Below are 12,500 nucleotides of genomic sequence, written 5' to 3'. Positions count from 1 at the left end.
AAAAGTTTTTAAATAAAACACCAATACCATGACACCATGCAATAAAACACCATGTTATTGGTGTATTTGTGTACAAACTGCCCCCAAAATACAAAGAAATCTGCTTTTAATTACAGCATGGTGCCTCTTCATTATGTCCACCCCATGATATCTTGAAATAATATCTAATGATCATATGGAAATATGGAAAAAACGTTAAGATCAATTTGGTATGTACATCTCTTTGAATAACCAATTTCATTCACAAGGTTGTTAGTAGTCAGGCACTGATGTAGGTGAGATAAAGATATTCATCCCAAAGGTGTTCAATAGAGTTGGAGCTCTATAGGAAATCTTCCACTCCAACCCATGGAAAGCATATCTTCATGGAGCTCCAGCATGCAAAGACGTCCTATACAATTGTATGCCTTCAACTTTGTGAAAGAACCACATAAGGCTGGAAATGTCAGTTGTCCATATACTTTTGTCCATAGACAGTATATTACACAGTATATGCAGTATATAAGTATGATGTCACGGCTTACTACAATGTGCTAAAAAAAACCTTTAACTGTTGTGTTTTAAGAAATGGTACAGTAACAGTAACTGCACCTTTTCTTGGCTAATTCCTTTCTCCATTTATAACTATGCAAAAGGATAATTTGGTCTTGGCTTAAATTAATTTTTGCTCACATAGCAAATCTAAACAGGAACGAGCAGAAATGAAGTCAGTCACTGCATGGTTTTTTTTTTCGTCATAAAAACGTGAGTGGCAGAATGATAGCAGGGTTGGTGCTACACATACATGCTACCTGTTGGGTCTGAACATCAGGCTCACAGAGAAGAGGAAATAAAGGGACATTGTAGGACCCGTTTTTTTGTTTCATCTGCTACAAACACATCTTTGTGTAATATTTCATTGCTTCCGTAAAAGTTTTCTGTTGTCTAGCACATGTGGACTTCCCTATACTGAAACCCCCCCACTGCGTCACATACAGTATGTCAGTTTCAAAAATCCACTAAATAAACCTTCATCTAACAACAAATCAACTTTATAGGTTGGTTCGTTTCTTCATTTTTCACGTTTGCTGATTGCTCGATGGTTTTTGCGAGAAGTGAAAAAACAAATGAACAAATCCGAAAACGACAATTCAGACAAAGATTTTGGAAAAAAGTTGCACTGTTGGGAAAAAAAATTAAGAACCCAGAACTAGTATTTTCTGATGTATAAAATTTTTTGTTTTTCAATTTGCTAATTAGTTTTTGAATTTTTAAATTTGTTTTTAGATTTGGTAATTTTTTTATTATAAAAAATGTTTTTATGTCAATTAGTTTTTGACATTTTTTATTTGTTTTTCGTTTTGTTAATAAGTTTTTGATTTGTTAATTTGTTTTTAAATTTGTAAAAAAAAATTTACATTTGTTTTTGAATTTCTTAATTAGTTTTTAGATTCGTTCATTTTTTATTATTATTTTGTATTTTATTTTTGTCAATTAGTTTTTGACATTGTTGATTTGTTTTTCGGTTTTCTAATTTGTTTTTGAATTTGTTAATACGTTTTTGATTTGTTAATTTTTTTTTGAATTTGTTGATTTGTTTTTACATTTCTTCATTTGTTTTTGGATTTTTTTCATTTGTTTTGTAAGTCACAATCACAAGCAAGAAAAATATATTATAATGCGTGACCTTTCAGAACTTGCGTAGTTCGCAGCTGATAAAAGAGACGAGTTGATTGGATTATATTATATCATTATTTATCAGCACAACTGGACACGACAGTTTCCAGGATATTACCATCTCCTGATTTGTTGTGTATTCAGATGGGTTGTGTTATGTTGCTGTTTAGGGTAGTGGTAGGTTTGTGCTGTTACCATTTAATTCGCTTGTTTCCTTTTCTAATTTGGTTTTATGTTTCATATTGTATTTATTCCTGATTTGGTATGTTTTCAGAAGATTGTTTGAATATGTGTTGTATTGTTGGTTTATGTTGTGATGTTTTCTGATGTGTTTTCTGATTTGTTGTGTTTTCGTATGTTATGTTTTCTGATTGGTTGTGTTGTCGTTTCTGTTGTTTTAGTATTGAATTTTCTGATTTGTTGTCATTTCTGTTTTTATATATTTGGTTTGTGGTGTTTTCTGAAGTGTTTTTATGTTTCTATTTGAGCTGTGTTGTTTTCTAATGTGTTGATTTTCTTCTGTTTCCATTGTATTTTCTAATATATAGTGTTTTCTGATATGTAATGTTTTTGATGTGTAGTGTTTTCTGATGTGTTGATATTTTTCTGTTGGCTTTGTGTCTTCTGATGTATAGTGTTTATTGATGTATAGTGTTTTTTGATGTCTAGTGTTTTTTGATGTGTAGTGTTTTTTATGTATAGTGTTTTTTGATGTGTAGTGTTTATTGATGTATAGTGTTTTTTGATGTGTAGTGTTTTCTGATATGTAGTCTTTTTTATGTATAGTGTTTTTTGATGTGTAGTGTTTATTGATGTATAGTGTTTTTTGATGTGTAGTGTTTTCTGATATGTAGTCTTTTTTATGTATAGTGTTTTTTGATGTGTAATGTTTATTGATGTATGGTGTTTTTATGTGTAGTGTTTTCTGATTAATAGTGTGTTCTGATAAGTAGTCTTTTCTGATGTATAGTGTTTTCTGATGAGTAGTGTTTTTTATGTATAGTGTTTTTTGATGAGTATTGTTTTCTGATACAGTATGTAGTCTTGTCTGATGTATAGTGTTTTTTTTGATGAGTAGTGTTTTCTGATATGTAACCCCTAATGGGAGCAGCCAAAAGAAGAAGTGTTTTCTGATATGTAGTGTTTTCTAATAAATATTGTTTTCTGATGAGTAGTGTTTTCTGATGTATAGTGTTTTTTGATATGTAGTGTTTATTGATATATAGTCTTTTCTGATGTATAGTGTTTTCTGATGAGTAATGTTTTCTAATGAGTAGTGTTTTTTGATATGTAGTGTTTATTGATATATAGTGTTTTCTGATGTATAGTGTTTTCTGATGAGTAGTGTTTTCTGATGTATAGTGTTTTTTGATATGTAGTGTTTATTGATATATAGTGTTTTCTGATGTATAGTGTTTTCTGATGAGTAGTGTTTTCTGATGTATAGTGTTTTTTGATATGTAGTGTTTATTGATATATAGTGTTTTCTGATGTATAGTGTTTTTTGATATGTAGTGTTTATTGATATATAGTCTTTTCTGATGTATAGTGTTTTCTGATGAGTAATGTTTTCTAATGAGTAGTGTTTTTTGATATGTAGTGTTTATTGATATATAGTGTTTTCTGATGTATAGTGTTTTCTGATGAGTAGTGTTTTCTGATGTATAGTGTTTTTTGATATGTAGTGTTTATTGATATATAGTGTTTTCTGATGTATAGTGTTTTCTGATGAGTAGTGTTTTCTGATGTATAGTGTTTTTTGATATGTAGTGTTTATTGATATATAGTGTTTTCTGATGTATAGTGTTTTCTGATGAGTAGTGTTTTCTGATGTATAGTGTTTTTTGATATGTAGTGTTTATTGATATATAGTGTTTTCTGATGTATAGTGTTTTTTGATATGTAGTGTTTATTGATATATAGTCTTTTCTGATGTATAGTGTTTTCTGATGAGTAATGTTTTCTAATGAGTAGTGTTTTTTGATATGTAGTGTTTATTGATATATAGTGTTTTCTGATGTATAGTGTTTTCTGATGAGTAGTGTTTTCTGATGTATAGTGTTTTTTGATATGTAGTGTTTATTGATATATAGTGTTTTCTGATGTATAGTGTTTTCTGATGAGTAGTGTTTTCTGATGTATAGTGTTTTTTGATATGTAGTGTTTATTGATATATAGTGTTTTCTGAGGGATATATAGTGTTTTCTAATGAGAAATGTTTTCTGATCTGTTTTCTGATTTTCTGCTTGGTAATATACCTGAACTTACGAGCCAACACGGTATTTCAATGTCAAAATGCTATTTTCCTTTACACAAAACTGCTCTGATTGGTCATTAATTTCTAAATTTGAATGTGACTGGCCTCAAGCAGATGCTGTTTGTACCAGCAACACCCACATGTGCTATATTGTAGCATCATTTCGTAGATCAGGCATGAAAGGTGGAGCGTTGGTTGTGTGTTTTTTCTAGAGGAAGTGGTTAAGGCAGCTTCCTCTATCTTGATTTGGAAAGCATCAGTAAAGTTTCCAACAGGAAGCAAGCAGAAAATACTAAGCACTTCTGACATGTTTGCATAAGAGTATGAGATAAAAAAAAATAAAAAAAAAACTTATGTGAATGCCAAAGTGCTCTCATTTCTTTTTCAACACAGCAAATACACTACATCCTGTTCATTGTTTTACATTACATTTTTATCACAAAAACACTGCAGTGTTAACTTTGTTATTTGGATTGCACAAGAAGGGGGCGGAGTCTAATGTAACAGGCAAAACGGCTATAGACTGAAAATGGGCTGATATGCCCTGTTCTTTGTGTCCTTCTTCCAATCTCTTTGGGAACTCCTTTTAAAAAAGGGTTATTAGTGAGCTAGAACCATGAACCACTCCAAAATTCTAACAACCCCTTTAAAAAAATGGAAACTTTTTGTTGTGTGGTTGTTGCTTAACCCTTAAGGGGTCTACGAAGAACCCTTCAAGCAGATTTACTTTACTGAGCTAGAACAATTAACCATCTATTTTAGAAACTCTTTCCAAACTTCTGTTATTTATGTAGAATCGTACACTGACGGTAAACACAATCAGCCATGCCATCTGCAGATGCCAACTAATTCTCTATCATGCAAAAAGAAAACCATGTGTGAACATAGTCCAGAAGCACTGCCATGTCCTGTAGTCTAAGGCTCATTTAAAATAGACTGTTTTAAAGTGGAAAAGAGTTTCAGACAAGTTAAAATTTGACATTCTTGTTGGAAATCACAGCTGCCATGTCCTCCAGGCTAAAGAGTAGGTGGAACTTCCAGCGTGTTATCAGCATTCGGTTCAAAAGCCAGCATCTCTGATGGTATAGGGATCCAAACGTGCATACAGTATGGGCAGCTTGCATGTTTTGGAAGGCACTATGAATGCTGAAAGGTATATAAAGGTTTTAGAGCAACATATGCTCCTCTCCAAACGATGTCTATTTCAGGGAAAGCCTTGTGTATTTCAGCAGGATGATGCAAAATCACATGATGCAACTATTACAACAGCATGGCTTCTTAGTAGAAGAGTCCAGGTGCTGAATTGGCCTGCAGTCCAGAGCTTTCACATGTAGAGAGCATTTGGCGCATCATTAAACAGAAAATACGCAAAAGATGACCACAAACTCTTCAACAGCTGAAAACCAATATCAGGCAAGAATGAGACACACACTTAAACATGCTCCTGAAGTTCCAGTGACCACTGTTCTTGCCCCTCTTCCCTCCTCTGATCTGCCCACTTCATCCTGACCTGCCACTGGATAGTGTTCCCTTGGATTGGAGGCCACTTTGTGCAGCTGGGGATGGTTTCTCATCTACGCCCTGGGGTTCCATGAGATTACGGAGTAACACAGGAGCTTTGAGGATGGATTTGGACTGTAGTTAATGTCAACAGTCTGCTACACTGACTCAGGACCACAGTTTGCTTCACCATCACTGCACCTCAAAATTGTTTATCTGTAATAAATTGACATTTGGTGAAACCCAGATGAGGATGGGTTCCCTCTTGAGTCTGGTTCCTCGCAAGGTTTCTTCCTTATGCATCTCAGGAAGTTTTTCCTCCAGCACAGTCGCCACCGGCTCGCTCATCAGGGACACTTACACTTATAAAGAACATCTTATTCATTTTTATCACCACATTATCTGTGTGAAGCTGCTTTGAGACAATGTTCATCGTTAAAAGCGCTATACAAATAAAAAGAAATTTATTTAAATTGAATTGACTCCTCACATGGGATCATGACCCCTAGTTTGATGACATACTAGCCTGACTATATACAGTAATCAGAAGACTATATAATCATCATCTTTCAGCTCGGCCACATGATTGAGGGAAATATTAAATCTTTGGAACACTTGGGTTGGATTTAGACCTGCAGCAATACCTCAGCACACTAAGATATACAGCTATGCCTTCAGATGACTGCTGAAGGGGAAAATATTTCAGCACTTGCACTATGTATGGGTAATATTGTAAGTTAATTACATTTCCAAAAAAAAGAAAAAAAAAATTATTTTTACTGTATTTTTATTTATTTATTTTTTTACATTTTTGTAGATAGCATGATGGCTATTAGGGTGTATCTGAAGATATTTACCAAAAAGAGACTTTTACAAAATAGTTTTATTACTTTCATAATTTTGAGGGACTTTTAAAAGTAGGCATTTTCTTAAACTAGAGTTAATTGGACTCCTTTAGTGAGATTCTTAACTATAAGAAAGGTTTTGACATGAGCTACACTTTATTTGAGAATGGTTTTAACAATAGCTACACTTTTTTTGAGCAAGTTACATTAGCTTTGTTGTATTTCAGTAATAGCTACAGTGCATTTGAGTAGGGTTTTGACAAAAACTACACTGTATTTGAGTAGGATTGGCAATAACTACACTGAGTAAGGTACACTAGCTACCCTGTGTTTGAAGAGTTTAGACAAGGTACTTTGTATTTGAGTAAGATTTTGACACTAGCTACCCTGTATTTAAGTAAGGTACCCCTTATTTGAGGGATTTAACACTAGCTACCCTTTATTTGAGTAAGGTTTTGACACTAGCTACCCTGTATTTGAGTAAGCTACACTAGGTATCCTGTATTTGAGTAAGGTACACTAGCTACACTGTATTTGAGTATGGTACACTAGGTATCCTGTATTTAAGTAAGGTACACTAGCTACACTGTATTTGAGTAATCTACACTAGCTACCTATATTTGATTAAGGTTTTGACACTAGCTACCCTGTATTTGAGTAATCTACACTAGCTACCTGTATTTGAGTAAGGTTTTGACACTAGCTACCCTGCATTTGGTAAGCTACACTAGCTACCCTGTATTTGAGTAAGGTACACTAGCTACCTGTATTTGAGTAAGCTACACTAGCTACCTGTATTTGAGTAAGGTACACTAGCTACGCTGTATTTGAGTAAGGTTATGACTCTAGCTACCCTGTATTTGAGTAAGCTACACTAGCTACCTGTATTTGAGTAAGGTTTTGACACTAGCTACCCTGTATTTGAGTAATCTACACTAGCTACCTGTATTTGAGTAAGGTTTTGACACTAGCTACCCTGCATTTGGTAAGCTACACTAGCTACCCTGTATTTGAGTAAGGTACACTAGCTACCTGTATTTGAGTAAGCTACACTAGCTACCTGTATTTGAGTAAGGTACACTAGCTACGCTGTATTTGAGTAAGGTTATGACTCTAGCTACCCTTTATTTGAGTAAGCTACACTAGCTACGCTGTATTTGAGTAAGCTACACTAGCTACACTGTATTTGAGTAAGCTACACTAGCTACACTGTATTTGAGTAAGCTACACTAGCTACCCTGTATTTGAGTAAGGTATCTAGCTACCTGTATTTGAGTAAGGTTTTGACTCTAGCTACCCTGTATTTGAGTAAGCTACACTAGCTACACTGTATTTGAGTAAGGTACACTAGCTACTTGTATTTTATTAAGGTTTTGACACTAGCTACCCTGTATTTGAGTAAGCTACACTAGCTACACTGTATTTGAGTAACCTACACTAGCTACCTGTATTGAGTAAGCTACACTAGCTACCCTTGTATTTGAGTAAACTACACTAGCTACCCTGTATTTGAGTAAGCTACACTAGCTACCCTGTATTTGAGTAAGCTACACTAGCTACCTTGTATTTGAGTAAGGTACACTAGCTACAATTTCACCTGTGGCAGGCTGTGCATTTGGTACCTGGGCCTTCAGTGGGTACGTACCCGACTTAATCAACCTATTAATACCACCACTATCACGTTGCAATTATAGAAACCATCAATACTATACAAACATGCAATGTAGCAACGTGTGGCATTACAGAGAGAGAGAGGTATTTCACATATGGAGGGTGAATAGCATTTTACTAAAGCAAGAAACCCAGTTAAGAACAACTCCAATCCTCTACACTACAACCGCAACTGTGCACCTACAACATCTGGAGCAGTTCAGAATCAATATTTGTCTAATAACATGACAAAAACATAAAAAATGTAAATCACATAAAACTTGCTCACCAGAGATGCAGACTCATAATTTGCAGCGCTCCTCAGAGGCTGTAATCCAGTGTTACCGCTCGTATTCACTGGTCTGGAAGTGGTGAACAAACCCTTACCCTGGCTGAGACAAGCTAGCTAGCTTTGGGGTTGGCCGACCTCCTCACGATGTCTAGCTTTTCTAGAAATTTCTTTTTTAAGAATGTCCGATACCAAATCAATTTCTTTTCCTCCATAGGCATTAAAAAGTCTAACATAAATGTATAAATGTGTGCAGCGTGTTACAGACATGTTTTTCCAGTTGAACTTGGCTGTAATAGTTTCCCTCTGACCAACCAATCAGAGGACGGAAAAATGCTGACGCTAATCTGGGCCAGCTAGCTGCCCTGTGAAGCGAATTTAAAATCTGATTAGTTAAAGAAACAGATCTATTGCTAATATTCTCTAAGATAAAAAGGCCAGCAGTACTGACTTTGAAGGATCTGGGCAGACTAGATTGACATAGCAGCACATAGAGGACAATAAATCTAACATCCACATACACGTACTGGAAGCAGTGCATCCAAGAGAAATGCTACAAAATGTAGAGAATAAACTGTTGGGAATAAATTACTACCATTTCATGAAACAAATAATAGAATTTGGGTTGTAAATGTAGGTCAGTGCTTCTGATAGTGTTTAGGCCAGCAGAGAAGGCTTTGCTGGCCCTAACCGCCCGCCACTAAATTTCACATTATATTAAATTGTTTCTTAACACCTGTTCCACCCCAGTTTATTAATAAAAAAAGTATGGCTGGTGGTCAGCATCATATCACATGCATGTTGCTTACTGAAGCCCTGTGGTTTTAGACCACAGACCTTGTGGTAGTTGCCGAGGCAGTCGGACAAGATAGTGTAGATGATCTCTCATTTCGAAAGTACTTATCATGAAGAGCTACAGCTGATCTCTTTATAAACCCATGCAATACACCCTTAAATGGGTCAATGCAAAACACTGCTGAACACACACAAGCTCTGCTGCACAACCACTAGGCCACAGACAGGAAATAAAGCAATGTGGCAAGTAAATGTGACAAAATGTCTAAACTACACTGAACAAAGCGCACAAGGGATGGCAGGGTAGTTATTGCAAGAGTTACAATGAATTTGATTTTGACTTTCTGAAAGAAACCCTTGAAGGGTAGAATGCCTCAATTAAAGGGTTTCTCTTTTCAAAAAGGTTCTTGACAGAGCTAGAACCATTAACAGTCCAAAGAACATTTTGGAAACTGTTTTGTGAGGGTATAACTGGGGTTGTAAAGGGTTTATTTTTGAAAACTCTTTCCTAAATGTGAAGTAAATGCTATATAGTTGTTGTTGTTTGAAGACCTTCAGTATCTATTGAGAACCTACAAAAGACGGTTTCCATTTTAGAAAAGGTTCTAAGTAACTAAGTTCTTAGGAAGGTTCTTAGGAACTAGTTGCTAAAGGGTTGCTTTAACCCTTTGACCATCCAGACAACCCTTTAGCAAATTCTTTTTTCTAACAGTGAAACCACTTAGTTGATTTTAAGAGAAGCCTTATGCAGAACCAAAGAATTGGTGTTCTAGCTATTTGGACACTGTTCTTTAGGGAGCTAGATCCATTGTTTAAGAAACAATTTAGCCATTCTAAATGATAACCATTTGTTATAGGTTTGTTGTTGGTGGAACTCTTAAAAAATTATATAGCACAACAAAAGGAAGTAATTCTTTCAGGAATTAGACCCACTAATGGTTCAGAGAACTCTCTAGCAACTTTATTTAAATAGGAACGACTTTGACTGTATTGTTGGTGTTGGTATTTTTGAGGTAAGGACCCATAGAAGTTATATGTAGGATGCAATGGTTTCTAAACAGTAAAAACAATATTATGATAGCTTGTTATAGGGGGAAATTCTCAGAGGCTCCGTGTTGAACCCTGCAATACAAAGGTGCTTTTTTGAGAATGGTTCTGACTAGGCATTCTTTATAGGGTTGTTTTTGTTGTTGGGTGAGCCCTTGCATTGTCTACATCAGAGATGCCCAATCTAGGGGTCTGTGGGCCAAATCAAAGGTCACCACAGGCCAACTTTGGTATTTTTTTAAAAAGACTTAAAAAATAAGAACCAGCTTAAATAAATGTCTTTCATTAGAGGTCACTGAATTTAGGCATTGAAGTCAATTGAACAATAAATTATATTATAAAAATGAGTGTCTTTGCTCAATACTTTGTTGAAGATCCTTTGGCACCAATTACAGCCTCAAGTCTTTTTGAGTTTGATGCTACAAGCTTGACACCTATTTTTGGGAAGTTTCTCCCATTTTTCTTTGCAGAATCTCTCAAGCTCCATCAGGTTGGATGAGCAGTGTCAATACACAGCCATTTTCAGATCTCTCCAGAGATGTTCAATCGGGTTCAAGTCTGGACTCTGGCTGGGCCGAACGAGGACATTCACAGAGTCGTCCTGTAGCCACTCCTTTGTTATCTTGACTGTGTAATTTGGGTCGTTGTTCTGTTGCAAAATGAACCGTTACACCAGTCTGAGGTCCAGAGTGCTCTGGAGCAGGTTTTCATCAAGGACATCTCTGTACATTGCTGCATTCATCTTTCCCTCATTTCTGAATAGTGTCTCCCAGCTCCTGTCACTGAAAAACATCACCACAGCATGATGTTGCCACCACCATGCTTCACTGTAGGGATGGTATTGGCCAGGTAAAGAGTGGTGCCTGGTTTCCTTTTTTTTTGGCTTTCAGGACAAAAAGTTAAATCTTTAAAACCTTTTGGCAAGCTCCAGGTGGGCTGTCATGTGCCTATTACTGTGGAGAGGCTTCTCTCGGACCACTCTACCATACAGGCCTGATTGGTGGAGTGCTTCTTCTGGAAAGGTTCTCTTCTCTCCACAGAGAAATGCTGGAGCTTTTCAAGTGACCACCGGGTTCTTGGTCACCTTCCTTACTAAGTCCTTTCTCCCCCAATCGCACAGTTTGAAGTCCCGGTGGTTCCAATTTTCTTTTATTTACAGATGATAGCGCTGCAGAAATTTTTCTGTTCCCTTCCCCAGATCTGTGCCTCGATACAATCCTGTCTCTGAAGTCTACAGACAATTTCTTGGACTTCATGGCTTGGTTTGTGTTCTGACATGCACTGTTAACTGTGGGACCTTATATAGACAGGTGTGTCTTTCAAATCATGTCCAAAAAACTGAACGTACCACAGGTGGACTCCAGTCAAGTTGTGGAAACATCTCAAGGATGATCAGAGGAAACAGGATGCACCTGAGCTCAATTTTTAATGAGTGTCAAGGCAAAAGCTTTGAATACTTATGTAAATGTGATTTCTTTATTTATTATTATTTTTTAATAAGCTAAATTATTTCACAGTGTCATTATGGGGTTTTGTTTGTAAAATTTTAGGGAAAACAATTAATTTAATACATTTTTGAAAAAAATCCTGTAACAAAATGTGGAAAAAGTAAAGTGCAGTGAATACTTTCCAGATGCACTGTACAGAAACTTGCAGTGAAATGTAAACCTGATTGACTGCTCAGAAAATTGTGCATTATGGACTATGAATATAAATTTGAGAAAATATATATTCTTATATGCTGTAGTCTATATAGTCTTATATTCTTATATAAGAAAATGATACAGTATATTCTTTATAATATAAAGATAAATTTTTTTTGAAGAGCTCGGCCCATTAAACCTCCAAATAACCAACTAGATCCTTTTTTTTTTAAAAAGGGAAACCATTGCTGTTAGGTTCTCTCAGGGTTCGCCCAACAGAAATAACAACACTACCACAAAGGTTTCCTTTTTAGAAAAAGTCTTAAAACAGAGTCTTAAAACTCTTGAAAAATGCACAACTCCCACTGAGGGTTTAAGGAAGACTGATTTTCTTTATACTTCCAGTTGCATGTCTATGACATCTATTACTCTACAATTACTCAGGAGAGCTGATATAGATTTAGCCACGCCCACATTATTTTGCAAGAAACATTACCACTTTCTCTCTTTATAGGGTGGCATTTCTTTTATTCTAGTATTTAAATGATTAAGGATTAACACTGGAACCATTTTCACAAATGACAGATTCCTTTGTGATATGAGTCTCACCACAATTACTTAAAACAATAAGTTTCATCAGAGTTATTAGGCTTCCAAAAGGCAGACAGGGTTCTGCTGAAACTCCAAGGCCGGCTTGCCTTCAGCTAAAGTATGCCTCGGGGATGTTATCTTTATAGCCTTGCTAAAATGGGGCCTCTGGGTTTCCTCACACTGGTGATGTGCTTGTTATTTTTCTATATATATAGTGAAAGATGTGG

At 35.6% G+C, this 12,500-nt stretch overlaps 1 protein-coding gene and 1 long non-coding RNA gene across 2 annotated transcripts in view; one reads left to right on the top strand and one right to left on the bottom strand.

The window, feature by feature from the left end:
• apbb1ip (amyloid beta (A4) precursor protein-binding, family B, member 1 interacting protein) overlaps nt 1–12,500 on the bottom strand; it is a 57,137-nt gene that overhangs the window by 43,785 nt on the left and 852 nt on the right. The window lies entirely within an intron of this gene.
• LOC310730759 lies at nt 6,232–7,346 on the top strand. The gene is made up of 3 exons (XR_014534947.1): nt 6,232–6,810; nt 6,869–7,216; nt 7,334–7,346. It is a non-coding gene; the product is annotated as an uncharacterized lncRNA (long non-coding RNA).

The sequence above is a fragment of the Silurus aristotelis genome (assembly GCF_946808225.1).
Source record: "Silurus aristotelis genome assembly, chromosome: 1".
Taxonomy (NCBI): domain Eukaryota; kingdom Metazoa; phylum Chordata; class Actinopteri; order Siluriformes; family Siluridae; genus Silurus; species Silurus aristotelis.
The sequence above is the reverse complement of the archived record's forward strand: the minus strand, read 5'-3'. Positions and strand labels throughout refer to the sequence as shown.